The following is a 25,323-nucleotide window of genomic DNA, read 5'->3' as shown; positions in this document are numbered from 1 at the left end:
ATATATATATACAGTCATGGCCAAAAATATTGGCGCCCCTGCATTTCTGTCCACTTCGCCCAGAAAATTGTTGCAATTACAAATGTTTAGGCTTTCTCATGTTTATTTATTTTGTTTGTATTGGTATGACACAAACAAGTGGAGGGAAAAAAAGCCAAATCTGACACAATCCACGCAAAACAAAATTATTGGCACCCTCAATTTAATATTTGGTAGCACACCCCTTGGAAAAAATAATAGAAATCAATCGCTTCCTGTAACCATCAATGAAATCTTACACCTCTCTACTGGAATTTTGCACCACTCTTCTTTCACCAACTGCTCCAGGTCTCTCAAATTGGAAGGATTCCTTTTCCCAACTGCAGTTTTGAGATCTCTCTACATGTGCTCTATGGGATTGAGATGTGGACTAATTGTTGGCCAGTTCAGTACGCTCCAGCACTTTGTCTTTAACCATGTCTTGGTGCTTTTTGATGTGTACTTTGGGTCATTGTCCTGCTGTAAGACCCATGACCTCTGACAGAGACCCAACTTTCTGACAATGGGGCCTACATTGCACCACAGAATTATTTGGTAGTCTTCAGATTTCATAATTCTATGCACACAGTTAAGACATCCAGTGCCTGAAGCAGCAAAGCAACCCCAAAACATCAGTGAACCTCCACCATGTTTGACTGTAGGGACTGTATTCTTTTTTTAAAAAGCCTCATTTCTTTTTATGAAAACAGTAGAATGATGGGCTATACCAAAAAGCTGTAATTTTGTTTTGTCTGTCCACAGCAAACTCTCCCAAAATGATTTTGGCTGCCTCAGGTAAGTTTTGGCAAACTCCAATCTGGCTTTTTTATGTTTTTGTGTCAGCAGTGGGGTCCACCTGGGTCTCCTACCATAGCGTCCCTTTCATTCAGATGGCGACGTATAGTGCGAGCTGACATGTTTGTACCCAGTGCCTAAAGGTCATCTTGAATTTGTCTGAAAGTTGATTGAGGTTCTTTATCCACCATTCAAACAATCGTTTGTTGCAATCTTTGATCAAATTTTCTCTTTCGTCCACATCCAGGGAGATTAGCTACAGTGCTATGGGCTGTAAACTTCTTGACAATGTTGCGAAAAGTGGACACTGGAACATTAAGATCTCTGGACTTGTAACATTGAGATTGTCCATGCATTTCCACAATTTTTGTTCTCAAATCCTCAGACCATTCTTTGCTGCTCTTTTTCTTCTCCATGCTCAGTGTGGCACACAGAGACACACAACCGAAAGGTTGAGTCCATTTTTCACCATTTTAACTGGTTGCTGGTGTGATTTCTATATTGTCAGCACCTGTTAATTTATACAGGTGAGTTTAATTACAAATTACAGGAGAATCACAAACTTGGAATGCAATTACTTCTTACAATTTTGAAAAGGTGCCAATAATTTTGTATAGTCCATTTTTGGAGTTTTGGCTTTTTTTTTTCTCCACTTTTTTGTGTCATACCAATACAAACAAAATAAATAAACATGAGAATGCCTAAACATTTGTAATTGCAACAATTTTCTGGGCAAAATGGTGCATTATCTAACACAAATGCAGGGGTGCCAATATTTTTTGGGACAGTCTACACCCGAATCTTTATTGTTTTAAATGTTAGATAATCCCTTTATTACCCATTCCCTAGTTTTGCATAACCAACACAGTTACATTAAAGGGACACTGAACCCCAAAAAATTATTTCGTGATTCAGATAGAGCATGCAATTTTAAGAAACGTTCTAAATTACTCCTATTATCAATTTTTCTTTGTTCTTTTGCTATCTTTATTTGAAAAAAAAAAAGCCATCTAAACTAGGGAGCAAGACAATTTTTGGTTCACCTGCTGGACAGTACTTTTTTATTGGTGGGTGAATTTATCCACCAATCAGCAAGAATAACCCAGGTTGTTCACCAAAATGGTGCCGGCATCTAAACTTACATTATTGCTTTTCAAATAAAGATACCAAGAGAATGAAGAAAATTTGATAATGGAAGTACATTAGAAAGTTGCTTAAAATTGCATGCTCTATCTGAATCACAAAATAAAATAAAATGGTTCAGTGTCCCTTTAATACACTTTTTACCTCTGTGATTATCTTGTATCTAAGCATCTGCAAACTGCCCCCTTACTTCAGTTCTTTTGACAGACTTGCATTTTAGCCAATCAGTGCCGGCTCCTAGGTAACTGCATGTGCATGAGCACACTGTTATCTATATGACACAAATGAACTAACACCCTCTAGTGGTGAAAAACTGTCAAAATGCATTCAGAAAAGAGGCGGCCTTCAAGGTCTAAGAAATTAGCATATGAACCTCCTAGGTTTAGCTTTCAACTAAAACTACCAAGAGAACAAAGCAAAATTGGTGATAAAAGTAAATAAGAAAATTGTTTAAAATTGCATGTTCTATCTGAATCATGAAAGTTTATTTTGGACTAGACAGTCCCTTTAATTATATCTAATAACAGTTTTATAGTCATTATCAGTAGTGATATTCAATTTAAGGCTGACATAGTTTTCAAAAGTAAAGAACTACAGCCAGTGTATACAAGACATCACCAAAGTTATACAAAAGTAGAGTGAGAGTATAATTGCATAATCATAATACGGTGAGAGATTTGTGAAATTACCAGATCATCACCTCAGTTAAGTTTGTCATTTTAATGAATGAGTTATAAAATCTGATTCATTTGTTAACCATTTTAGCCTTATTATAAATACATCTTGTTTGTTTTTGTTATCCTTGTGTTTTGTGTATTAATTTATATTTTTATGTAATTATTTATTTTAATAGTTTTGTATGATGTGAAGGTGACCTTCATGGGCTATAATAAAGATGCATTTTTGAGCCTAGGTAAAGGAAGGAAACAGAATTAAGGGTAATAAATGTAAGATTTTTTAAATTGCATTTTTGTATTATAAAATGTAAAGTTGGATCTTCTCAAAAAGTAGAACATGTTTAACATCATTAAAATTATTGATTGGGCAAATATGGACTTAAAGGGACAGTCTATACCAGCATTTTTATTGTTTAAAAAGATAGATAATCCCTTTATTACCCTTTTTGCAGTTTTGCATAGCACAGTTACAATAATATACTTTTTACCTCTGTGATTACCTTGTATCTAAGCCTCTGTAGACTGCCACCTTATTTCAGTTCTTTTGACAGACTTGCATTTTAGCCAATTAGTGCTGACTCCTAGATAACTCCACGTGTGTGAGCACAATGTTATCTATATGGCACACATGAACTAATGCTCATTGCCCTCTAATTGTAAAAAAAAAAATCAAAATGCATTCAGATAAGAGGCAGCCTTCAAGGGCTAAGAAATTAGCATATTTAGCCTACCTAGGCTTAGCTTTCAACTAAGAATACCAAGAGAACAAAGCAAATTTCATGAACAAAGTAAATTGGAAAGTTGTTTAAAATTGCATGCCCTATCTGAATCATGAAAGTTTATTTTTGACTAGACTAGAATAATACCGACACGTATACCCCTCTATACGCAATCCCCCCACTCACTCCTAACAATAAATATAGTAACCCCTTAACCGCCGTTCCCGGACCCCGCCGCCAGCTACATTATCTATATTACCCCATAATCTGACCCCCCTACACCGCCGCTAGCTACATTAAATGTTTTACCCCCTAATGTGAGCCCCCTACCCCGCCGCCATCTACATTAACTATGTTACCCCCTAATATGATCCCCCTACACCGCCGCCACCTATTTAAACTATATTACCCCTAGTATGATCCCCCTACACCGCCGCCACCTATTTAAACTATATTAACCCCTAATGTGAGCCCCCTACACCGCCGCCACCTATTTAAACTATATTAACCCCTAATGTGAGCCCCCTACACCGTCTCAACCTATATTATATGTACTACCCCCTAATCTGACCCCCTTACACCGCCGCCACCTATATTAAAATTAGCAACCCGTAATCTAATCCCCCTATACCGGGGCCACCTATATTAAATTTATTAAATTTATTAACCCCTAAAATACTAAAATTTCCCTACCACTAAACCTAAGTCTAACCCTACAAATAGCCCTGAAAAGGGCTTTTTGCGTGGCATTGCCCCAAAGTAACCAGCTCTATTACCAACCCTTAAAAGGGCTTTTTGCGGGGCATTGTCACAAAGTAATCAGCTCTTTTGCCTGTAATCTAAATCTAATCCCCCTACACCGCCACCACCTATATTAAATATATTAACCCCTAATCTAATCCCCCTACACCGCCGCCACCTATATTAACTATATTAACCCCTAATCTAATCCCCCTACACTGCCGCCATCTATATTAACTATATTAACCCTAATTATATTAGGGTTAATATAGTTAATATAGTTATTATTATATATGTATTAACTACATTAACCCTATCTAACTCTAACACCCCTAACTTAATTATTATTAAATGAAATCTAAATAATATTAATAATATTAACTAAATTATTCCTATTTAAAACTAAATACTTACCTATAAAATAAACCCTAAGATAGCTACAATATAATTAATAATTACATTGTAGCTATTTTAGGGTTTATATTTATTTTACAGGTAACTTGGTATTTATTTTAACTAGGTACAATAGCTATTAAATAGTTAATAACTATTTAATAGCTACCTAGTTAAAATAATTACCAATTTACCTGTAAAATAAATCCTAACCTAAGTGACCTAATTAGGGTTAATATAGTTAATATAGGTGGCGGCGGTGTAGGGGGGTCAGATTAGGGATTAATATATTCAATATAGGTGGCGGCGGTGTAGGGGGATTAGATTACATTACAGGCAAAAGAGCTGATTACTTTGTGACAATGCCCGCAAAAAGCCCTTTTAAGGGCTGGTAAAAGAGCTGGTTACTTTGGGGCAATGCCCCGCAAAAGGCCCTTTTAAGGGCTGGTAATAGAGCTGGTTACTTTGGGGCAATGCCACGCAAAAGGCCCTTTTCAGGGCTATTTGTAGGCTTAGACTTAGGTTTAGTGGTATGGAAATTTTAGTATTTTAGGGGTTAATAAATTGAATATAGGTGGCGGCGGTATAGGGGATTAGATTAGGGGTTAATAATTTTAATATAGGTGGCGGCGGTGTAGGGGGATTAGATTAGGGGGTAATATATTTAATATAGGTGGCGGCGGCGTAGGGGGATTAGATTAGGGGGTAATACATTTATTATAGGTGGCGGCGGTGTAGGGGAATTTAGATTACAGGCAAAAGAGCTGATTACTTTGTGACAATGCCCCGCAAAAAGCCCTTTTAAGGGCTGGTAAAAGAGTTAGTTACTTTGGGGCAATGCCCCGCAAAAGGCCCTTTTAAGGGCTGGTAATAGAGCTGGTTACTTTGGGGCAATGCCACACAAAAAGCCCTTTTCAGGGCTATTTTTAATTTAGTTTAGGGTAGGGACATTTTAGGGGGTAATACATTTATTATAGGTGGTGGCGGTGTAGGGGGATTAGATTAGGGGTTAATATATTTAATTTAGGTGGCGGCGGTGTAGGGGGATTAGATTAGGGGTTAATATATTTAATATAGGTGGTGGCGGTGTAGGGGGATTAGATTAGGGGTTAATATATTTAATATAGGTTGCAGCGGGGTAGGGGGATTAGATTAGGGGGTAATATAGTTAAAATAGGTGGTGGCGGGGTAGGGGGCTCACATTAGGGGGTAATAATTGTAATATAGATGGCGGCGATTGTAATATAGATGGGGATTAGATTAGGGGTTAATAATTTTAATATAGGTGGCGGCGGTGTAGGGGGATTAGATTAGGGGGTAATATATTTAATATAGGTGGCGGCGGCGTAGGGGGATTAGATTAGGGGGTAATACATTTATTATAGGTGGCGGCGGTGTAGGGGAATTTAGATTACAGGCAAAAGAGCTGATTACTTTGTGACAATGCCCCGCAAAAAGCCCTTTTAAGGGCTGGTAAAAGAGTTAGTTACTTTGGGGCAATGCCCCGCAAAAGGCCCTTTTAAGGGCTGGTAATAGAGCTGGTTACTTTGGGGCAATGCCACACAAAAAGCCCTTTTCAGGGCTATTTTTAATTTAGTTTAGGGTAGGGACATTTTAGGGGGTAATACATTTATTATAGGTGGTGGCGGTGTAGGGGGATTAGATTAGGGGTTAATATATTTAATTTAGGTGGCGGCGGTGTAGGGGGATTAGATTAGGGGTTAATATATTTAATATAGGTGGTGGCGGTGTAGGGGGATTAGATTAGGGGTTAATATATTTAATATAGGTTGCAGCGGGGTAGGGGGATTAGATTAGGGGGTAATATAGTTAAAATAGGTGGTGGCGGGGTAGGGGGCTCACATTAGGGGGTAATAATTGTAATATAGATGGCGGCGATGTAGGGGGATTAGATTAGGGGTTAATAATTTTAATGTAGGTGGCAACTGTGTAGGGGGTTCACATTAGGGGGTTAGACATTTAATGTAGGGGGCGGCGGGATCCGGGAGCGGCGGTTTAGGGGTTAAACACTTTATTAGGGATTGCGGTGGGGGATCGCGGTTGACAGGTAGATAGACATTGCGCATGCGTTAGGTGTTAGGTTTTATTTTTCAGCCAGTTTAGGGGCTCCAATACACAGTGTAAGGCTTACTACGCCTGCAATTTGTGGCGAGGTGAAAATGGAGTAAGATTTCTCCATTTTCGCCACGTAAGTCCTTACGCTGTATATTGGATACCAAACTGCGCTGGTTTGGTATACCTGTCTATGGGTCAAAAAACTACGGCCGAAGGCAGAAATATATGAGCATAACTTCTATGTTACGCCGTATATGTGATACCAAACCAGAGCAAATTTTGGTGTCGCCGGCTTTTACGGGCGACGATTTATATCGGATCGGGCCCCAAGTCTGAAATTCTGAAAGGATATATTAAATGCTCAATTTCTCTAGGAGGAAGGGCTTTAATGAAGACCGACCATTTAAGAAAGAACCCCCTTATATCCTGATCACTGTCTAGATTAGTATCAAACTGTTCAAGAATACATTGCTTCTTCAAGCAGTTCTTGATTTCTTATATACTGGGGGTCGCTATTGTTTTCCATTTTTTGAAGATTAGATATCTAGCAGCTATTATGACCATATTAATTATTTTATTATTAAGTTGGTGCTTCCCTATGTTGGACCAAAGGAAAACTACATTTGTTGACGTCAAAGTCAGGGGGAAGACACCCAATGTCTTATTGAGCCAGTATTGCACTTTAAACCAGAAATTTTAGATTTTTGGACAGTCCCACAGCATGTGCAGAAGATTAGCCGATAAAAGCGAACATTTAGGGCAAGTATTAAAGTTGGTATTCCCATATTTAAGACCTTTGTTTGGAGTGAAGTAAGACATATAAAGTAACTTCACATGTGATTCCCTCCAAGAGGAAGAGACAGTTACTTATTAGTTTAAGCGTAAAGTGTCTCACTTGTAGATACGCGAAAAAGTTCTTATGTGAAAGATTAAATTCCGCCCTGAGGCAGCCCCTTCAGCCTGCACTCGTTACTCACAAAACCGATCCGTTATCCATGGCTGTTGGGGCTCTACATTTTGAAACCCTCCAGTTCCAGGTGATAAACTCTACGCATTTTCCAGTTGTTCTGAGTTATCTCTGGCTCCAAAAGCACAATCTCAGTCTCGACTGGCGCAGGTCCGGAATTTTGTCATGGCCTCCGCAATGTATTTCAACTTGTCTTCAGAAACCAGTTAAAGTCTTGTGCACTTCTTCGGTATCTCAATTGCCAGAGGAGTACCAAGAGTTCCTAGACATTTTTGACAAGTTTCGTGCCGGTACGTTGCCTCCTCACCGGTCTTACGATTGTGCCACAGACCTGCAACCCTCCTCAAGGCCGGGTTTACCCTCTGTCTGTTGCAGAGAATTGTGCTATTGAGGAGTATGTTGCCGATGCTCTGTCGTGGGAGATCATCCGCAAATCCTGCTCTGGCTTCTTCTTTGTGAAGAAAAAGGGTGGCGAGTTAAGACCATGCATCGATTATAGGGGTCTTTATCATCTTACAATTAAGAATGCTTACCCTATTCCTCTCATTACAGAACTCTTTGACCACCTCAAGGGAGCTATAGTCTTTTCTAAACTTGATTTGAGAGGATCAAGGAGGACCATGAATGGAAAACAGCATTTAACACCAGGAGTGGGCATTATGAATTCCTTGTAATGCCCTTTGGCCTATGTAATGCTCTTGCTGTTTTCCAGGAATTTATTTATGATGTCCAATGAGATATGTTGCAACAGTGTGTTGTGGTGTACTTAGACAACATCCTCTTACACTCACCCACACTTGAGGCTCATCGTTCTGATGTTACATGGGTTCTTCAGAGATTATGTGAGAACGGCCTGTTTTGTAAACTCGAGAAATGTGAGTTCCATCAGACTCAAGTAACCATCCTAGGTTATGTTATCTCCTTTGCAGGGTTCTCCATGGATCCTGACAAGTTGTCTGCAGTTCTGCAGTGGCCTCGCCCAGTTGGTCTTCGGTCTATTCAACGTTTTTTTGGGCTTCACCAATTACTATAGAATGTTTAGTAAAAACTTTTCTTCCTTGGTCAAACCTATAACAGACATGACCCGTGAAGAGAATGATCCACTCCATTGGTCACCTACTGCCATTAAGTCCTTTGATAATCTTAAGACTGCCTTTGTTGCCGCTGTAGTTCTGGCTCATCCTAACCCTGTCCTGCCTTTAGTTCTTGAGGTTGATGCGCCTGAGACTGGAGTAGGTGCCCTCTTGTCTCAACGTCCTATGCCTGATGGTTACTTGCATCCGTGCGGTTTCTTCTCTAAGAAATTGTCTCCAGCGGAGTGCAATTATGAAATTGGCAACAGGGAATTACTGCCCATAATTTTGGCACTCAAGGAATGGAGGCATCTTCTCGAGGGTACTAGTGTACCAGTGCTCATTCTTACTGACCACAAGAATTTAACTTATCTATGCGAAGCAAAACGTTTGTCGCCCCGACAGGCCAGATGGGCACTATTTTTGTCTCGGTTTAATTATGTGGTCTCCTACCTGCCTGGTAGTAAGAATGTTAGGGCTGATGCCCTCTCTCGACAATTTTTGCCTCTGTCGAAGGAGGAGTCTGTACCTACTCCAGTTATACCTCCTGACCATTTTTTGGCTACCATACATACTAATTTGACTTCTCCCTTGGGAGGGGGGGAGATCCTGGCTGCACAAACCAATGCACCTCTTGAGAAACCTAGTGGTAAGTGCTTTGTTCCTGAGAATCTTCAAACTAAACTTTTGCACACTATCCTAAAGACGCAGGTCACCCAGGCAAGAACCAAATGATTTGGTCTGTCACTTGAAAATTCTGGTGGCCAGGTCTTCGTTCTGATGTTGCTGCGTATGTTGCCTCCTGCTCAGTTTGTGCACAGAATAAGACTCCTCGACGTCTTCCTGTGGGTCTTCTTCAACCTATTGCTAATGGTGAGTGTCCTTGGACACATCTTTCCGTGGACTTCATTGTCGAGCTCCCTGTTTCCAGTGGCAATACTGTTATCCTTATGGTGGTTGAGAATTTTTTCTTAAATGTCACATTGCATTCCCTTGAAGAAGCTGCCTACCGCTCAGGAGCTTGCTTCAATTTTTGCCCGGGAGGTCTTCCATTTACATGGGTTACCGAAGGAGATAGTCTCGGACTGGGGTAGCCAGTTTGTCTCCAGATTTTGGCTTCCTTTTGTACTCAAATGGGGATCCAGCTTTCCTTCTCCTTGGCATATAAGGCATATAACCCTCAATCCAATGGGGCTGCAGAATGGTCTAATCAAGCTCTAGAACAGTTGCTATGTCTCAGATCACCACAATAATTGGTCTGAACTGTTACCTTGGGCAGAGTTTGCTCATAATAGTGCTATTAATGCTTCCTCCCAGTTATCCCCGTTCATGGCGAATTATGGGTTTGCCCAATTCATTCATGTCTCAAGGTATTCCGGCTTTGGAGGAGCATCTCCGGCAAATCCGTTCCACGTGGGTGCAGATTCAGGAATGCCTTCATCATTCTATGCAGCGCCAAAAGTTCCAGGCTGATCGTAGGCATCTGCCCGCGTCTTTCTACCAGGTTGGTGAGAGGGTTTGGCTGTCCTCCCGCAACTTGAACCTTCATGTGCCTTCCAATAAACTGGATCCCCGTTATGTTGGTCCTTTTTAAATACTCCAACAGGTCAATCCTGTGGCCTACACTCTTGACCTTTTTCCTGCAATGCGCATCTCCAATGTTTTTCATGTCTCCCTCTTAAAACCATTGGTTTGTAGTCGGTTTACCACTGTGCTGCCGCGTCCCCGTCCTATCTCTGTTGACAACCATGAAGAATATGAGGTCAGCTGCATTATTGACTCTCGTATGTCCAGGGGCCGTGTACAGTATTTGGTTCACTGGAGGGGCTACGGTCCGGAGGAGCGTTCATGGGTTCCCTCCTCTGATGTTCATGCTCCCGCCCTCCATGCCTTCCATGCCCGTTTCCCCAATAAGCCTTTTGTCCTCCCGTGGGGGAGGGGTCGTTGAGGGGAGGGTACTGTCAGAGTTTTTTCCCTGCTTTGTTTGCCATGTGCTGCTGGCAGCCATTTTACTCACCTCTCTTGCTGAGTCTGGTGCAGAGTGTGTGATGCTGCTCATTTCCTGCAAGCTCTCTTATGGTTAGGCTGGTGTACATCATCCATGTGAGACAGGTTGCAGTCTCAGAATTGTGATGTCATCACTTATTATTTAAAGGGCCTCTGTTCAGTATGCTTTGCCCTTGCGTTGTCTCAGACCTGTTTGTGAGTTCAAGTTCCTGTGTTTTACCTGGCTGTCTGACGTCCCTCCTGGTTCCTGATCCCTGGCTTGTTCCTGACTCTGCTGTTCTCCTTGTTCCTGATTCCGGCTCATCTGACTACTCGCTTTGGCTCCTGACTCGGCTCATCTGACTATTCGCTTTTGCTCCTGACTCGGCTCGTCTGACTACCAGCTCTGGCTTTGAGACTCCTGGCTTGTTATTTGAATTGTGGACTTTTTATTATTTTTTGTTATTAATAAAGGTGTGATTATTTTTGCACTTCTCGTCTCAGTCTGATTCCTGGCTCCCTGACACATTATCTGTGACATAATCCCTAGAAAATATCCAGTCTATTACTATCCGCACAAGAAAAACTTGATTATAAGACCAAAGGTCAGGGAGGGAGAGACCACCGTATTTCCTAGGGAGAGAGAGCTTAGAGAGTGAGATTCTAGATTTTTTGTTTTGCCATATAAAAGATCTCAGTATAGAGTTAAAAATAATAATCTCTTTCCCCTTCAAGATCAGTGGAGTATTCTGAAGGATATAAAGAAGTTTGGGGAGTAGAATGATCTTGTATAAGGCTATGCGCCCAAAAAGGGAAAGAGGAAGGTTCTGCCAATTTTTAAGGGTTTCTTTCATTTTATTTAAGATTGGGGAGATATTCAAAGTATACCAAGTATTGGGATTAGAAGATATGATGATGCCAAGATACTTGAATGAGTCCCGGACTAGACTAATAGGTGAATTTGAAGGTGACTCTTTGGTCTATTTGATCCAAAGGAGTTCCGATTTTGTAGTGTTAACCCTGTATCCAGAGAAAGATCCAAACTGTTCTATTATTTAAAGGAGCTTTGGAATATTTATAGAGGTATTTGTCATGTATATGAGAATATCATCAGCATAAAGTGCAATCTTAAATTCCTTTTTGCCTATCTTGATTCCTTCGAGTTGCTGTCTAATTAAGATAGCAAAGGGTTCAATGGAGATATCAAAGAGAAGCGGAGAGAGAGGGCACCCCTGCCTGTTTCCTCTCCCCAGCACTATATCCTGAGACATGAGACCATTCACAAGCATCCTCGTAAAGGCCTTTCTATAGAGATTATCAATGAATTTGAAAAAATTACCTCTAAGACCGAACTGGTGCAGAGAAAATAGAAGATGATCATAAAGCACCGACTCAAAGACTTTTTCAGCATCTATAGAAATAATTGCCAGGTCATGGATAAAATTCCACCCCACCCTGCTCGTCCCAAACTCTCCATGGTTTTGAAATAGTCTACAGTAAGGAAAACCTCCCTTACGAGTTACGTTTCATCAAGAATCCAGCTTGGTCTTTATGGATAATAGTAGGAAGAAATTGGAGCCTTTGTGCTAGGATAGAACTAAGTAGTTTATAGTCCGTATTCAAAAGAGCAATAGGCCTATAAGGTTCCAACACAGGTAACTCTATTTGTTCTATAAGATTCTCTCTTGGCCGGATCTTTCCCTTGTTTTAATATTAGTGTAGTATATGAAGCAGCGAAATTAACTGTAGGCTCATTACCTTTTATGTAGATATCATTAAATAGCATGGTTAAGTGCAGTATTTTTGAAGAAGATAGCATTTTGTAGAATTCATTAGGAAGAGCATCCGGGCCTGGGGCTTTATTAAGGGAGAGTTTCTGAATTGCACTAGCAACTTCTAAATCAGAGATGGGAGAGTAAAGAGATTCAAGTAAGTCAGGGACGGGTAAGATATTTTACGCCAAAAGTCCTCGCGTTCGAGATTATTTGTGGTTCTGGGAAAGCATAAATCTTTATAGTAATCTGAAAATGCCTTCAAGAGTTCTTCTGCTGTCTTAAGAGATTTACCTTTGTAATGCAGGGAGTCAATCAAGGGGGAGCCTTTGGGGCATATGTATCAAGCTCCGAATGGAGCTTGATGCCTCGTGTTTCTGGCGAGCCTGCAGGCTCGCCAGAAACAGCAGTTATGAAGCAGCGGTCACAAAGACCACTGCTCCATAACCTGTCCACCTGCTCTGAGCAGGCAGGCAGACATCGCCGGAAATCAACCCGATCGAGTACGATCGGGTTGATTGACACCTCCCTGCTGGCGACCTATTGGCCACAAGTCTGCAGGGGGTGGCGTATTGCTCGCCATATTCAGCAATGTCTGTCGGACCTGATCCGCACTGTCGGATCAGGTCCCACAGATATTGATAACTAGAGGCCTAAATCTCGGTTGACCAATTTTGCAAGGAGTTTTACCTGTCTTATTTCCATAGCGATATAACTTGGCCTGAAATCTAAGTTCCCTCTGAGTGGCCCTATAGAGAAGAAAAGAGTCTCTTTCCCTTAACGCGAAAGTATATTTTGTCCAATTATCTGCTGTTTTTTCATATATGTAACGATTATACAAATTCGAGACTGCTTTCAGGAGTTCTCTCCCTCAACTTGAGTTTCTTAGTCCTAGAGATACTATAAGCTAATATTTCCCCCTAAGAACCGCTTTTGCAGTTTCCCAGAGCAAAGCAGGACAAGTAGTATATTCTTGGTTAAATAAAACAAACTCCTTAAATTTAGAATCAAGCCAAATTACAGAACTCTTTGACCACCTCAAGGGAGCTATAGTCTTTTCTAAACTTGATTTGAGAGGAGAGTACAATCTCGTTAGGATCAAGGAGGACCATGAATGGAAAACAGCATTTAACACCAGGAGTGGGCATTATGAATACCTTGTAATGCCCTTTGGCCTATGTAATGCTCTTGCTGTTTTCCAGGAATTTATTTATGATGTCCAATGAGATATGTTGCAACAGTGTGTTGTGGTGTACTTAGACAACATCCTCTTACACTCACCCACACTTGAGGCTCATCGTTCTGATGTTACATGGGTTCTTCAGAGATTATGTGAAAACGGCCTGTTTTGTAAACTCGAGAAATGTGAGTTCCATCAGACTCAAGTAACCGTCCTAGGTTATGTTATCTCCTTTGCAGGGTTCTCCATGGATCCTGACAAGTTGTCTGCAGTTCTGCAGTGGCCTCGCCCAGTTGGTCTTCGGTCTATTCAACGTTTTTTTGGGCTTCACCAATTACTATAGAATGTTTAGTAAAAACTTTTCTTCCTTGGTCAAACCTATAACAGACATGACCCGTGAAGAGAATGATCCACTCCATTGGTCACCTACTGCCATTAAGTCCTTTGATAATCTTAAGACTGCCTTTGCTGCCGCTGTAGTTCTGGCTCATCCTAACCCTGTCCTGCCTTTAGTTCTTGAGGTTGATGCGCCTGAGACTGGAGTAGGTGCCCTCTTGTCTCAACGTCCTATGCCTGATGGTTACTTGCATCCGTGCGGTTTCTTCTCTAAGAAATTGTCTCCAGCGGAGTGCAATTATGAAATTTGCAACAGCTAATTACTGCCCATAATTTTGGCACTCAAGGAATGGAGGCATCTTCTCGAGGGTACTAGTATACCAGTGCTCATTCTTACTGACCACAAGAATTTAACTTATCTATGCGAAGCAAAACGTTTGTCGCCCCGACAGGTCAGATGGGCACTATTTTTGTCTCGGTTTAATTATGTGGTCTCCTACCTGCCTGGTAGTAAGAATGTTAGGGCTGATGCCCTCTCTCGACAATTTTTGCCTCTGTCGAAGGAGGAGTCTGTACCTACTCCAGTTATACCTCCTGACAATATTTTGGCTACCATACATACTAATTTGACTTCTCCCTTTGGGGGGGGGGGAGATCCTGGCTGCACAAACCAATGCACCTCTTGAGAAACCTAGTGGTAAGTGCTTTGTTCCTGAGAATCTTCAAACTAAACTTTTGCACACTATCCTAAAGACGCAGGTCACCCAGGCAAGAACCAAATGATTTGGTCTGTCACTTGACAATTCTGGTGGCCAGGTCTTCGTTCTGATGTTGCTGCGTATGTTGCCTCCTGCTCAGTTTGTGCACAGAATAAGACTCCTCGACGTCTTCCTGTGGGTCTTCTTCAACCTATTGCTAATGGTGAGTGTGCTTGGACACATCTTTCCGTGGACTTCGTTGTCGAGCTCCCTGTTTCCAGTGGCAATACTGTTATCCTTATGGTGGTTGAGCATTTTTTCTTAAATGTCACATTGCATTCCCTTGAAGAAGCTGCCTACCGCTCAGGAGCTTATTTCAATTTTTGCCCGGGAGGTCTTCCATTTACATGGGTTACCAAAGGAGATAGTCTCGGACTGGGGTAGCCAGTTTGTCTCCAGATTTTGGCTTCCTTTTGTACTTAAATGGGGATCCAGCTTTCCTTCTCCTCGGCATATAAGGCATATAACCCTCAATCCAATGGGGCTGCAGAATGGTCTAATCAAGCTCTAGAACAGTTGCTATGTCTCAGATCACCACAATAATTGGTCTGAACTGTTACCTTGGGCAGAGTTTGCTCATAATAGTGCTATTAATGCTTCCTCCCAGTTATCCCCGTTCATGGCGAATTATGGGTTTGCCCAATTCATTCATGTCTCAAGGTATTCCGGCTTTGGAGGAGCATCTCCGGCAACTCCGTTCCACGTGGGTGCAGATTCAGGAATGCCTTCATCATTCTATGCAGCGCCAAAAGTTCCAGGCTGATTGTAGGCATCTGCCCGCGTCTTTCTACCAGGTTGGTGAGAGGGTTTGGCTGTCCTCCCGCAACTTGAACCTTCATGTGCCTTCCAATAAACTGGATCCCCGTTATGTTGGTCCTTTTTAAATACTCCAACAGGTCAATCCTGTGGCCTACACTCTTGACCTTTTTCCTGCAATGCGCATCTCCAATGTTTTTTCATGTCTCCCTCTTAAAACCATTGGTTTGTAGTCGGTTTACCACTGTGCTGCCGCGTCCCCGTCCTATCTCTGTTGACAACCATGAAGAATATGAGGTCAGCTGCATTATTGACTCTCGTATGTCCAGGGGCCATGTACAGTATTTGGTTCACTGGAGGGGCTACGGTCCGGAGGAGCGTTCATGGGTTCCCTCCTCTGATGTTCATGCTCCCGCCCTCCATGCCTTCCATGCCCGTTTCCCCAATAAGCCTTTTGTCCTCCCGTGGGGGAGGGGTCGTTGAGGGGAGGGTACTGTCAGAGTTTTTTCCCTGCTTTGTTTGCCATGTGCTGCTGGCAGCCATTTTACCCACCTCTCTTGCTGAGTCTGGTGCAGAGTGTGTGATGCTGCTCATTTCCTGCAAGCTCTCTTATGGTTAGGCTGGTGTACATCATCCATGTGAGACAGGTTGCAGTCTCAGAATTGTGATGTCATCACTTATTATTTAAAGGGCCTCTGTTCAGTATGCTTTGCCCTTGCGTTGTCTCAGACCTGTTTGTGAGTTCAAGTTCCTGTGTTTTACCTGGCTGTCTGACGTCCCTCCTGGTTCCTGATCCCTGGCTTGTTCCTGACTCTGCTGTTCTCCTTGTTCCTGATTCCGGCTCATCTGACTACTCGCTTTGGCTCCTGACTCGGCTCATCTGACTATTCGCTTTTGCTCCTGACTCGGCTCGTCTGACTACCAGCTCTGGCTTTGAGACTCCTGGCTTGTAATTTGAATTGTGGACTTTTTATTATTTTTTGTTATTAATAAAGGTGTGATTATTTTTGCACTTCTCGTCTCAGTCTGATTCCTGGCTCCCTGACACATTATCTGTGACATAATCCCTAGAAAATATCCAGTGTATTACTATCCGCACAAGAAAAACTTGATTATAAGACCAAAGGTCAGGGAGGGAGAGACCACCGTATTTCCTAGGGAGAGAGAGCTTAGAGAGTGAGATTCTAGATTTTTTGTTTTGCCATATAAAAGATCTCAGTATAGAGTTAAAAATAATAACTTCTTTCCCCTTCAAGATCAGTGGAGTATTCTGAAGGATATAAAGAAGTTTGGGGAGTAGAATGATCTTGTATAAGGCTATGCGCCCAAAAAGGGAAAGAGGAAGGTTCTGCCAATTTTTAAGGGTTTCTTTCATTTTATTTAAGATTGGGGAGATATTCAAAGTATACCAAGTATTGGGATTAGAAGATATGATGATGCCAAGATACTTGAATGAGTCCCGGACTAGACTAATAGGTGAATTTGAAGGTGACTCTTTGGTCTATTTGATCCAAAGGAGTTCCGATTTTGTAGTGTTAACCCTGTATCCAGAGAAAGATCCAAACTGTTCTATTATTTAAAGGAGCTTTGGAATATTTATAGAGGTATTTGTCATGTATATGAGAATATCATCAGCATAAAGTGCAATCTTAAATTCCTTTTTGCCTATCTTGATTCCTTCGAGTTGCTGTCTAATTAAGATAGCAAAGGGTTCAATGGAGATATCAAAGAGAAGCGGAGAGAGAGGGCACCCCTGCCTGTTTCCTCTCCCCAGCACTATATCCTGAGACATGAGACCATTCACAAGCATCCTCGTAAAGGCCTTTCTATAGAGATTATCAATGAATTTGAAAAAATTACCTCTAAGACCGAACTGGTGCAGAGAAAATAGAAGATGATCATAAAGCACCGACTCAAAGACTTTTTCAGCATCTATAGAAATAATTGCCAGGTCATGGATAAAATTCCACCCCACCCTGCTCGTCCCAAACTCTCCATGGTTTTGAAATAGTCTACAGTAAGGAAAACCTCCCTTACGAGTTACGTTTCATCAAGAATCCAGCTTGGTCTTTATGGATAATAGTAGGAAGAAATTGGAGCCTTTGTGCTAGGATAGAACTAAGTAGTTTATAGTCCGTATTCAAAAGAGCAATAGGCCTATAAGGTTCCAACACAGGTAACTCTATTTGTTCTATAAGATTCTCTCTTGGCCGGATCTTTCCCTTGTTTTAATATTAGTGTAGTATATGAAGCAGCGAAATTAACTGTAGGCTCATTACCTTTTATGTAGATATCATTAAATAGCATGGTTAAGTGCAGTATTTTTGAAGAAGATAGCATTTTGTAGAATTCATTAGGAAGAGCATCCGGGCCTGGGGCTTTATTAAGGGAGAGTTTCTGAATTGCACTAGCAACTTCTAAATCAGAGATGGGAGAGTAAAGAGATTCAAGTAAGTCAGGGACGGGTAAGATATTTTACGCCAAAAGTCCTCGCGTTCGAGATTATTTGTGGTTCTGGGAAAGCATAAATCTTTATAGTAATCTGAAAATGCCTTCAAGAGTTCTTCTGCTGTCTTAAGAGATTAACCTTTGTAATGCAGGGAGTCAATCAAGGGGGAGCCTTTGGGGCATATGTATCAAGCTCCGAATGGAGCTTGATGCCTCGTGTTTCTGGCGAGCCTGCAGGCTCGCCAGAAACAGCAGTTATGAAGCAGCGGTCACAAAGACCACTGCTCCATAACCTGTCCACCTGCTCTGAGCAGGCAGGCAGACATCGCCGGAAATCAACCCAATCGAGTACGATCGGGTTGATTGACACCTCCCTGCTGGCGGCCTATTGGCCACAAGTCTGCAGGGGGCGGCGTTGCACCAGCAGCTCTTGTGAGCTGCTGGTGCAATGCTGAATACGGCTAGCGTATTGCTCGCCATATTCAGCGATGTCTGTCGGACCTGATCCGCACTGTCGGATCAGGTCCGACAGATATTGATAACTAGAGGCCTAAATCTCGGTTGACCAATTTTGCAAGGAGTTTTACCTGTCTTATTTCCATAGCGATATAACTTGGCCTGAAATCTAAGGTCCCTCTGAGTGGCCCTATAGAGAAGAAAAGAGCCTCTTTCCCTTAACGCGAAAGTATATTTTGTCCAATTATCTGCTGTTTTTTCATATATGTAACAATTATACAAATTCGAGACTGCTTTCAGGAGTTCTCTCCCTCAACTTGAGTTTCTTAGTCCTAGAGATACTATAAGCTAATATTTCCCCCTAAGAACCGCTTTTGCAGTTTCCCAGAGCAAAGCAGGACAAGTAGTATATTCTTGGTTAAATAAAACAAACTCCTTAAATTTAGAATCAAGCCAAATTTTGAATTTTAAATCAGAAGCTAAAAATATAGGGAAAAAAATGGCTATTCTTATGTACAAAATCACCAAGCTTGAAATCAAGAAAAATGGGAGTATGATCAGAAATGCTAATAGGTAAGATCCCTGCTAGGACTCTCGTTTTGCATAACCTTTCGTCTAGTAAGAATAAATCTATTCTCAAGAGTGACTTGTGTACTTTGTAGAGATATGTGAAGTCTCTGAAATCAGGGTTTTGCGATCTCCAAATGTCACATACTCTAAGATTCCGAAAGAGCCTAGGAGAGCTTACAATTTTAAACAACTTTCCAAATTACTTCTATTATCTAATTTGCTTCATTCTCTTGGCTCTGGAGCTGGTAGCTAGCTGCTGATTGGTGGCTGATCATATATGTCTGTTGTCATTGGCTTATAGGTGTGTTCAGCTACATACCATTAGTACATTGCTGCATTGCAGCTCCTTCAATAAAGGATACCAAGAAAATGAAACAAAATTAATAATAGAAGTATATTGGAAAGATGTCTAAAATTGTATTCAGTATCTGAATCTTGAAATAAATATTCATGGGTTTCGTGTCCCTTTAGTGCTAGCCACAGTGCCCAAAATAATTTGGTTAAAAAATGGGTTGAAACACGCTTCTAGGTCTTTTAGAGGACCTCTGTGAGGTAATTTATTACAGCCATAAATTATATTAAAATGTATTTGCATGAGAGTCAAATTAAGGCCTACCTCCTTACAGAAGCCAGGCCAACTGATTCATACATACAGTATGAGTTTTTGTGATTTTTGTTTAACTTATTAGCAACTTTTTTTATATATATAAATCAATGTTTACTGCAAAAATACTTATTTAGAATGTACCACTGAGAATTTAGAATTTGATTTTAAATTACTGCCTTCACACACTCATTCATTTTTTTATTGCTATTTTATAAATAAAGGAACAGCCATCACTAAACTCTAAACTTGGCACCAGTCACATCATAGAAATTGTATAGATGAAAATGTACAACACATTTTTCAACTCAAGTATTTCTTATTGCACCAGATATTCTCTTATATATATTTATCTCAAAATGTCTCTAACTAGAATATCTTTGAAGATGTTTCAGAATCAATGTTGATTAAAATTTACCAAGAGAATACAGAAAATTTGATAATAGAAGTAAATTAGAAAGTTGCTTAAAATTGCATGTTCTATCTGAATCACGAAAGACAATATTTGGGTTCAGTGTCCCTTTAATGAATTTATAATATTTTTGCAAGAACCAAAATAAAAGGTTGTGATTCATACAGAGCATAGAATTTAAAAATGTTTTCCTATTTACTTCTATTATCAAATTTGCTTTGTTCCCATGGTATTCTTTTTTTAACTATACCTAGGTAGATGTCTGGAGCAGTATATGGCAGGAAATAGTGCTGCCATCTAGTGATCTTGCAAATGGATAACATTCTTGCAAAACTTTTGCCATATAGTGCTGCAGATACGTGCACGATTCTGACCTAACGTCCCTGCTTTTTAACAAAAGAGAAAGAAGAAAATATAATAGAAATAAATTAAAAAGTTGTTAAAAATTGCGTTTTGAGTTTCATATCCCTTTAATCTATTTCTAATACTAACAGGGGTATTGTAGCTCCATAGGGGCCTATCTATCAAGCTCCGAATGGAGCTTGATGCCCAGTGTTTCTGGCGAGCCTGCAGACTCGCCAGAAACAGCAGTTATGAAGCAGCGGTCACAAAGACCGCTGCTCCATAACCCTCTCCGCCTGCTCTGAGCAAGCGGACAGACATCGCTGGAATTCAACCCGATCGAGTACGATCGGGTTAATTGACACCTCCCTGCTGGCGGCCCATTGGCCGCGAGTCTGCAGGGGGCGGCGTTGCACCAGCAGCTCTTGTGAGCTGCTGGTGCAATGCTGAATACGGAGAGTGTATTGCTCTCCGTATTCAGCGAGGTCTGGCGGACCTGATCCGCACTGTCGGATCAGGTCTGCCAGACTTTGTTAAATAGAGGCCATAGTCTTAGCATGCCTTTTTAAGTAACTCTGCAATAGAAGTCATATTAATCCTTTCCTAACTTCAATGTGAGCACAGCTTACAGCCACCAAATGCAGATACTGATTGCCTGACAGTCAAGTACGTATGCAACAATCAGTGGTTATCTAGTGCATAGGTAGGCACTGGGAGCCTACTTTATTTGTCTGCTAGTTCCTAAAGGGAACATCTTCAGAGCAGTAGAGAATCAGCTGGACAGCAGCTTTAACTTAAAGGGACAGTGAAGTCAAAATGAAAGGAATATGATTTTTTTCCTTTCATGACACCAATCAGCAAGCGCTACCCAGGGTATTGAACCAAAAATATGCTCCTAAGCTTACATTCCTGCTTTTTCAAATAAAGATACCAAGAGAATGAAGAAAATATATAAGAGGAGTAAATTAGAAATTTGCTTTAAGTGCAATAAAATAGGTTGAGATCTGTGCATATCCTAAAAGGACTAATTAAGTAAAAATAGTTTGCATAAAAAAAATTTAAAAAATTGTTGGGAAGTATTTTAAAATAATTTTCAAAAATAAGCAAAAATACTTAAAATAGCCATGCTGTCTGGACACTGTGCTCCACCCCTCTTGTAAGTGTTTAGACACAAGCATTGTATTTCAACTGAGTTTACAGCTTCTAGGCATGTTCCAGCAGATAATCCCTATTCATTTGTGCATTTTACCAAAACAGCCAAACCCATCTCTTGACCTCCCAACGCCACCTAGCAGATCAATGTTATGAGGTATGGCCTAGCTAATTAATGACTTAGAACAAGTAAGCTCCACTCAAAAATGATAAGAGATTATATATGGCATTTAACATTAATATCACATTTTGGAAACATTTTAATTTTAAACCGCTTCTTCTTACACTCTTTGCCACTTCAGAGGTGGCAAAGAGAAATCAAAGAGAGTTTGCTCACTCTCCGTTATTGACAGTCCTTTCTCTCATGTGATTGGTCGTGTAAGTGAAGGGGTAGGCATTATGCACTCATCAAAGTGTGTAATGATGCATTAGGGCCAGTGGATGAACAGATTTGCTGTCGGTATGCAGCAGAGGCATGCAGACAGCTTCTCAAGTTTATACATAAGGCCCTTTATCTTTATTTTTTTATGAAAGGCATTTGGAGAAATGTACTTTTAAACTCTAATTAATTAATTAAATAAAGCTTTTGGAAATGTTAGAACTTCATAATAGCCATATGTGGGCAGATGAAAGCATTTCAAATTGTTACCACAACTCAAGGGACCTAAAAACTGGATAGCCTTGTTTTTTTGTTAAGATTTTAATGGACAGTCACAATAATAGACACCAGGGTACCCTATTTAAAATAAAATCTAACATAATTATAACATGCCCAGTCATTCCTTTGAAAGGAAAATTGGAACCTATTATTACAGATGTACAAAGTCCTAAACTAATTGCTGTGTGATATTTGCAAGGTCTTTTTACATAACATGTTGAATTGAAGGGAAGTTTATAACACATAACCTTACAAATATTCCTACAATATTTTTATATTGAAATATGCACATAAATTTGATACAAAGTTTATCCCTGGAGCTAATGCAGTACTTGATGGATAAGAAAGCTATTATAAAATTGAAGCAGCAGTTATTTTACATACCAATAAATGACTAGGACTTGACCCCAGAAATCCCCAATTCAGAAGATAATATGATGGGAATATATGACGATTTTGTATAATTTCCCCTGATTATTAAGCTTGTAAACTAACTCCTTCAGTATTCCCCAAAGGAGCATAAGCTTGTTGAAAAGAGATAATATAGCACATATTTTCTAACTCAAATATAAATGAACCAATCATTTAAGACACTTCATTTAAAGCATTACATATAGATTACTTTCTTTTTCTGCCACTAATCACTGAATTTCTTTTCAGAATGGTAGTCTTGAAGTGATGTTTTACAGGCGAAGACTATGCATAGCAAATGACAGATGGGTGAACATTACAAAAGGAGACTTCGGAAAGTATTGGGAAGCAAATTAACACACTAGTTTCATCCTCTAGTGATTCCTCTTTGGTGATGTGGCTCCTTATCCAATTTTCGCTAACATTAAAAGTAAAAAGAAAAAAATGATATTCAACCCTTGAAGCTATAAAATGTCATGCCATATATATTATAAAGTTTAAAATGAGTTTTTACATGTTGAGTATGGTATGGAGAAACTTAATTTCACAATCTACAATTTGTATTTCATATTAAAACAATAAATTAATGCACCTTATTTACCAGGAAGACCAAAAGGTTTACACCATATGTGTATTATTTAGGCCATGTGACTAACAAAAAGCCTTTGTATTGATGCCAAGGAACATGTTGTTTAACAATATTAGGCTAAAGGATAATGACATTTGCCTTCTAGAAAAGGTTAATTACTTTACACATTCTTAGGTGTAATTATTTTATTTATTTAAACCAGCTAAAACTAAGCTAACGTGATAAGCTTTAATGTTCTGCACTTAGATACTTGGCATAGCTCCAAAACAACACGTAACCTATCGGCCCACCAATTGCCTTAGGGCCCTATTATGGACAAGGTAGGTAGCTTGGGGTAAACTTATATATCACATTAAAATCAGGATATGTTTTTCTTTTTGTGTAAACCAAATTCAAGGGGGGGAAAAATTAAGAAAATAGAATTAAAGGGTCAGAATGTTTTAAAATATATTACATAGCTTTATTTAAAACAAAACAAAAACAAGCAAACACGAAAAATGTTCCTGTACTGAATGAATCAATGAGCATTAGGGTATTAATGCAGATTTGTACCTTCCTGAATTTAATTTTTTTTTTAGTTTCCGACTTTCCGCCTGCCTGCTACGCATATCACATTGTTGACACGTGATTGATACCTAGTGGGTCACAGATCATCTTAACCTATTGACGTAGCTCAGTGGGAACTGAAACTATTCCCATTGGCGGCTTTGGCTGCACATTGGCTCCTGACTGCACGTGTAGTCAGTGAGTTGGACAGCAGTGTGTTCGCAGCGCAGGCAGTAGTCAGTCGGACTCACAGAGCTCTGAGGGCGGCAGCGTAAATGCTGTGCTGAAGTCAGAAGTCAAAGTGTTTGTTTGTTTTTTGCAGCTAACTCCCAGTAGTGCATTGCTGCACCTGCTCTTGATATTTGGATAGGAAGTGGAAGCTTAAAAATGCTTGATGATGAAATGCGAGTATCTTTAATATTTCACCAAATATTCAGAAACTGTGTTCATCCTTTCAAACTTTTTTTAATTATTGCTCATACATACTGTTACTTGTAAATACATTTTGTTATTATATAATTTATGTATGTGTCCATATCTCAAACAAGTTAGCTTAACCTCCTGTTTGCTTGTACAACTGAATTACTGTGTCGCGAAATGATGTAGGTCTAAAAAGTTTGTCACCAGCATCGGCAACAAAGGAGTCTCTACAGTTAGTAGCTGAAATTTGCACTCTCCACTCTGTTACCTGACAAGTTGTTTTAGCAGCCTAAACTAATTTGTCAGGAAAGTTTTAGCTGCCACTCACTGTAGAGACTAGTTTCTTGCCAAGCTTACCCTGTGCAGGAATAATAATCTACTATAGAAAAGGTCTGTCGGGGGGGGCAACAAGGCAGCTTCTGCTTCATTTTTGTGTACCTGAACTGCTTTCTTCTTTACTGTGTGCAGTATACTGTGCACAGCAATACTATTAAAGCTGGCTACGGAGAGTACGAAAATAGGGACCGATTATAGGCTAGATTACAGGTGAAGTACCCACAATAAATTGCGCGCATATAACAAGTTGAAAGTAAACTTGTTCGCTTGAACGCAAATTACATTTGCAGGCGCCGGGTTAGCACGAGGGCAGCCCTAGCATAAATAGTAAGAGTTAACAAATGTGCACCAAATGCAACATAAATACAATAAAATAAAGTATTGCACTAATATACACATTATCTGATAAAAATTATTTATATAAATATTAACACAAATAAAAAAAGTAAATAGTATATGACAAGGTGTTTGAATGGAAAGGGTTATATATATATACAGATACAAAAGACTTGCATTCACTGGGATTTTTAGTGATCAATTTTACTTGTAAAACATGTTCCTCAGACCTGCATGTTGTGTTTTCACTAGCACCCTGGAGGTTGCATTGGAGTGAGAGTGCACATCTCTGCTACAAATATATATATATATATATATATATATATATATATACAGTATATATATATATATATATATATATAGTATATACTAATCCTAAAGCCCATGTACACAAGCCAGAATCCCCATACACTTGGATACCCTCTCCCTCCTTCCCTGCCGCTCTCAACATTTTTTCTCTGCAGTGCAGCGGTCCCACCCGTTCACGCCCCCCCCCCCCCGCTTCCTCCCATTTTACATTCCAATGTTCTTCACATAGTAGAAAATGTTAGTATTTTTAAATATATATATTCCTATATATACAGGGAGTGCAGAATTATTAGGCAAATGAGTATTTTGACCACATCATTCTCTTTATGCATGTTGTCTTACTC

This window comes from Bombina bombina, chromosome 1, assembly GCF_027579735.1.
Source record: "Bombina bombina isolate aBomBom1 chromosome 1, aBomBom1.pri, whole genome shotgun sequence".
Taxonomy (NCBI): domain Eukaryota; kingdom Metazoa; phylum Chordata; class Amphibia; order Anura; family Bombinatoridae; genus Bombina; species Bombina bombina.
This window is presented reverse-complemented; position numbering follows the sequence as displayed.